This window comes from Orcinus orca, chromosome 11 (assembly GCF_937001465.1).
Source record: "Orcinus orca chromosome 11, mOrcOrc1.1, whole genome shotgun sequence".
Classification (NCBI taxonomy): Eukaryota; Metazoa; Chordata; class Mammalia; order Artiodactyla; family Delphinidae; genus Orcinus; species Orcinus orca.
In genome coordinates, this window is record NC_064569.1 from 29,083,685 (window position 1) to 29,089,865 (window position 6,181).

The window sequence follows — 6,181 nt, forward strand, 5'->3', positions numbered from 1 at the left end:
ACTGTGAGAGAATAAATGGGACACATTTTGCTTGTTTTAAGCCAAGTATCTGCTGAATTGTTACAGAAACTTTTTATGACTTGGAAAAATTATTCTTATGTTATCTTCTTGATTGAGGGCTTAGCTAATTTATTTCTTGGTTTTTAGTTAATTCTTGAAACATCAATGTCTTTCTGAGAACTATTTTTATCATATTATATATTCATCAGCCCATAATCCATATGGTTGCCATTTAAGCAAATTTAGTGAGATTTTTCTTAGTGCCCATATTCTATGTCTGTAAAACATTATAGATGTTTGAATCGATTGAATGTTATTCATATCGTAGACACATATATTATAGGTTAATATATAGAGGGGTATGGATAGATACTTTTTAATATCAAGTAAAACCAAGTTTTATTATGATATAATTCCTTCTTTGTTTTCTCCTCTTAGTTTTTTGCTTGCTTTGCTATATTTGAACAAAACTGTTTTCTATTGACTTATTACTTACACATGTCATACAGTTTGTAATGATTTCCTGTGAATTTAAAATATACATTGTTATATCTTTAATTAATAGACCTTTAGTTAACCAGTTTCTACCTATAGGTGATATGTTGTTTCACCTGTCATATAAGGTCTTTAAAACTGGCCTTAAAATGCCCTAAGGCCAACATTGTCACAGTTTTTTTAGCTAAAGACTTTTGTCTTGTGGTGGAAATAAAGGGGAAGCATCAGGATGCATATACTTGTCCCACCCACATGGCTGTGTTCCCCTCTCCAGTCTGCATCACTAATAAGCATTTCTAGTTGATCTTTCAGACCTTTACTGTGAGAGACCAATGGATTTAATGAAGAAAGAGTCCTCCAGGGCATGCAGACTCCCCCAGTTTCTTCAGTGCAGGGTTGTTTCACATGGCATTCCCAGCCTGCAATTAACCTTCCTCAAATGTCTGTCCTTCTAACTAAATTCTTCTTCCCAGCTTCCTGCTGTGTCTACCAATTTTGTTTACTTTTGTGTTGTTTTAAGAACTTGTTTTATCTGTATGTAACAGTACTATTGTAACAGTGAAGAGCTAAATTGGACTCCAGGTTAGATCTGTTTCTTTGAATTTAACCTTTGCTTTTCGTTGCTTTTCTTATTATATCATACATAATGGCCTGCCTCAAGGAACACTGCCCCCTCTGCCTGAATGTTAAACTAAACTGCCTTTGTTCAGCTCACAGGGAGCCGATCTGACCCTGCCCGCTTGTGAATGGCTGCAGTTAAGAAGAAATTAACACATCTCCTATTTTGCAAGATAAATGGCCTTTTGTACTTTACTTCTTCACCTTCTCTCCCTCTCTGTTCTGTAAAAGAAACTGGCATCCAGACCCCGATAAGATGGTTTTTGGGGAACATCTTCTCGGTCTGCCGGCTTTCTGAATGAAATCGCTCTTCCTTGCCTCACCACTTCCTGTCCCGATTTATTGGCCTGCCGTGCGGCGAGCAGAGCGAGCTTGGACTCGGTAACACTATTGCATTATTTGGAACATTAGTTACCTCTTAGATGTCATTCTCTAAGAAAGACAGCGTCACATCTGACTCTAACAAATTGTAAATTCTTAAGTATGTCTTAACTGCTAGAATTTTCTATTTCTTATTCCACTTTTTAGAGTATTTCCCTCATTCACATGTGTGTTATATTGTGCAAGTTTTACACACTTGTGATGTTTCTCTGTTCTTGTTTATCATAATTTTTACTGATATAAAGCAAACCCCTTGATTTTTAAAGCATTTTTACCGTAAATTCTATTTTGACTGAGATTTACATTGAAAATCTTGTTTTAATCTTGCTTAAAATTTCCAGGTCTATAAATGGAGATACTTTTAAATGTCTTAAATTTTGGTTTTGATTTGTCTACTATAAATAATATAGTGATAGAATTTTAAGTAGTCCGTCTAGGAAAATTTGTCTTTTAATGCAAGCTTTATATCAATTCACAATTATTATGATCCATAATATACTTCATCTTATATCTGGTTTTCAATGAAATTCTTTTGCTTTTTCCCTTGTTTCTGCATTTTCTTGTATTCCAATTTAAAAACTTTTCTAGAAATAGTTTGTATTTTATATTTATGGTTCTTATTTTTCTCTAATACTTAAAAATGTCTATCCTCTCTTTATAAATGGTACATGTGAAACCGAGCAGGGCCCTTTTGAGGCTCCCAGGCACGGAGGTCTCTTTTTTGTCCCCTATTTCTTGTCGGCGAGATTCCAGCCTCCTTGACCTTCCCTGAGTTCCAAAGGGCAGATTCAAACAGTTGCTAATCAAGGGAGGAGGAGCCAAAAAACCACTTGAGGCAAGATTAAAGGGAGCAGAGAAGCTCATCTAGGTTAGGAGACCCGCCACTGAGACCCTGCACACACCCTAATCTTGTCAGCAACCCCACCCTTGGGAAGCATTGTTATAAAACTCCTTATCAGATCCTCCTGGGTGGGGACACACAGTTTTTTGAGGCAGAAGCCCCCTGTGTCCCCCTTTGCCTGGCAAAGTTATAAAGCTATCCTCTTCTATCTCATCCAAAGCTCTGTCTCCGAGGTTCGATTCAGCACTGGTGTACAGAGAAGCTGAGCTTTCGACATCACAGGTAACTGAAATGACCGTATCTAAATGTAAAACAACTTTAACTGCAGCATAAACATCTATGTATATATCCCTGGTAAAACAAACAAATAACAAAAATATCACTATGCATAACTTCTCCTATAACATAGCAATACATTTTGCATGGAATTTCTTGATCTTTCTCCCCTCCCTACCTCTAAACCCAAGGGTTGGTCCTGCCATCTAAAATATCTCTTCTTGTTTATAAGTTTTTATATATACAAACAAAAACAGCAAACAACATGAACGTTCTTAAATGGTAAAAATGCTGAATAAATGATAGTACATATAAATACAGAAATATTACCGTTTTTATATGTGACTTGTATGTCTGTCCTCACATGATATCTTGATTGATGTTTAAGTGGGAAATGTGGGTTTCAGAGTACTGTGCATAGTTTGCTTCCATTCTTTATAGAAGTAAACAGCAAACACATCTACATATGTGTTTGTGTGTATGTATGTTTTTGTATGGGTGCGTGGTATTGAAGCCGAATCCAGCCTCTGTACCCTGACACCGAATTGAATCTCAGAGACAGAGTTTTGGGTGAAGTAGAAAAGAATAGCTTTATTACTTTGCCAGGCAAAGGGGGACACAGCGGTATAATGTCCGCAAAACTGTGTGTCCAAAAAGGGAGGGGGGGTTGTGAAGAGTCTTATAGTCAAGGGGGCAGGGTTGCTGATAAGGATCAGGCTGTGCATTCCTTCAATCCAAATATCATCTGGCATCAGGTGGTGATGGGCAAACTGTTACCTTATCTGGAATGAAGAGTGCTTCATCAAGTAGTTAACATCTTCCATTTGGTGAGGGTTTTAGTTCTGCAGAAGAGCTCAAAGATATTGTTATGAATATCCTTTGTGGGGGGTGGGGGTGGGGGTGGGGACCAGGACCCTGCCCTCAAGGCTGTACTATTGTTTCTAGGCTGCTCCTCCCTTGTCTCTGCATCCGCCCCCTTCTCCTGATTAGCAACTGTTTGAACCTGGCCTTTGGAACTCAGAGAAGGGGATACAGAAAGGCTTTTGTGCCCAGGAGCCCCATAGGGTCCTGCTGGGTTTCAGTATCTTTTTAAATTCATGAGGAAAGATGTAATAAGTTATACATAAAAAAAAAACCTCATTGCTTGAAGGAGCTAGAAAATGTTTTATTTCTGTGATTGCATTGAACTTGTATTATTTTGCAATACAAATATTTAGTACTTAAATTGCATTACATTCCAAAGTAGTGTTGTCAAAAAGTATTTATGTTTTAGTCAGTTTTCTCCAGAAAAACAGAGCTGCAGCAGATATAAAGATATGCAGAGAGAATTTTTTTATGAAGGTGACGTGATTATGGAGGCTGAGAAGTTCCGCGATCTGCAGTTGGCTTGCTGGAGGCCCAGAACACTGGTGACGTAGTTCCTCTTCAAACCCAAAGGCTAAGTGGAGGGGAGCCAGTGGTGTAGGTCCCAGTCTGAGTCTGAAGGCCTGAAAACCGAAATCATTGATATCTAAGGGCAGAAGAGGGACCTCCTGGCTCCAACAGAGAGTAAATTCACCCTTCCTCTGCCTTCTTGTTCTATTCAGGCCCTCAGTGGATTGCGTGATGCCCCCCTCCATTGGTGAGGGCCATCTTCTTGACTCAGTCTACTGATTCAGATGCTAATCTCTTCCAGAAACACCCTCACAGACATACCCAGAAATAATGTTTCACAAGGTATCTGGGCATCCCTCAGCCCAGTCAAACAAGTTGACACATAAAATTGTCTATCACAATTTAGCATAAGCTGTGTTTTGCTATTTACATATATATGTACATACATATATAGTTTTTTTATATATAAATTTATTATCAGTTTTACTGACCTTTTCTATGTGATTAATTTTCTTTTTCTGAAAAAAAATGTATGTACTTTTAATTTTTATATTTCTTCAATATATTTGTATTTTTATAATTGCATAATTAGTTACAGAGTTGTTTTTGCAATATCTTTTTTTGACCACACTTGCACACGTCGCTATATTGTTTTGGAGAATGGGGTCATCTCTCAATACATGTTTTATTAAATCATCAGATAATAAAGAAAATGGGACTGTTTTAAAGTGTAAATATTCCTTTTCTCTAGGAGTTTGTAGCAATTTATTATTATTTTGTTTGTTCATTAATTTTGTCTGAATGTTTCAGATGAAAGCATCATCAATCTTAACAGGGTTTTGGGGGGTTGTTTTTAATTCAGTGATATGTTGTACTATTTATTTATCTAAATACCTTTTTCTCTTATATTCTCTCTATCCCTTAGTAGGATATATGTTACTGAGGTTGCATATGCATTTATTTTAAATTCCTAAGCTCCCTTAAAGAAAAGTTTCATATTCATATTTTGCAGGAATGCTATCTTCTCAAACATTACTAAGCATATTTATTAAGTTATTTGTGTTTATTTTTCCATTAATTTCTTTCCTTAATAGATAGTTCTTTCATTAGCTCCAGCCAGTGTTCCTCTTCTATGTTCCCCTCAGATATTTGGTCATTATGGATTTTTCTGTGTAAATTTATAACAGTAGTTAGCATTGATCAATAGTAGTTGTTTAAGTGGCTTCTTTTTATTCACTCAGCACAACACTAAATATTTTTCTTTTCCAAACAGCAGATGCACTTTTACTTTATGTGATTTCTAGCTGTGATTGTAATTATGAACTTGAGTCTGGTCTGGTTTTTCTGTTGAACAGGAAGAAATAGCCTTTTCTATGGTGATGACCAGAAGTTTTCCTCAGCACACCTCTCAGCTTCTCCTTCCAGCTTCAACACTCTGGGAACCTGCCATACTTGATCTCTTTGGAGAGGTATTCTGGGACAAATCGTCTAGATACAGAAAATGTTAAGAGGTAACTGGCACAGAATTAACAGCTTTCATACTTGGCTACAAGACAGTCTTCTCTAGTTTCCCATATATTTCTTGACCTGATGTATTTAAGGACGTTTGAAATCACATTATTTTGAAGTGTCTTAATTTTGCTTATATTGGGTTGTGGAAGTTTCAGATTAGGTTTATCCTCTCAAGGCATCTGATCTTATTGGCTCTGTATCCTTCAGAAATAACTGAATAATTGATTTACTAGGGACTTCTCTTGGTTTTTTAGGACCTCCAAGTCTTTAACTGTTTATTTACTATATTTTGTGACTTCTATAATCTCAGTGGGATTTTTGAAGGAAGAAGAGATTAAAACATGCCCTTAGTCAGCCATTTTGAAACCCCAAGTCTCTCTTTTTTTTTAGGTAATATTATCACAGTGAGGAAACAGAAAAAACAGTTAATACCAATCAGATTTTAATACAGAGTACGGTTCTATGAGTTATACATGGACATATAAACAGCAGTTGAAATCTAATCCCTATTAGAAGGAAATGCACATTCTTAAATGTGATTATTTTAACTTCATTATGATTAATTTTAATAAAATTACATACAGTTTTCTGGAATCCAGTTTATCATTAATTAAAATGAAAGGTATGATTAATACATCCACATTAAAAGTGTTTTTAAAAATTAAGCAAGAAAAAAATACACTA

At 36.1% G+C, this 6,181-nt stretch overlaps 1 long non-coding RNA gene across 1 annotated transcript; it reads left to right on the top strand.

Moving 5' to 3' along the window:
- The first annotated feature begins 1,298 nt into the window (after positions 1 to 1,298).
- LOC125960481 (uncharacterized) lies at positions 1,299 to 5,900 on the top strand. The gene is made up of 3 exons (XR_007470162.1): positions 1,299 to 1,494; positions 2,556 to 2,617; positions 5,341 to 5,900. It is a non-coding gene; the product is annotated as an uncharacterized LOC125960481 (long non-coding RNA).
- The last annotated feature ends 281 nt before the right edge of the window (positions 5,901 to 6,181 follow it).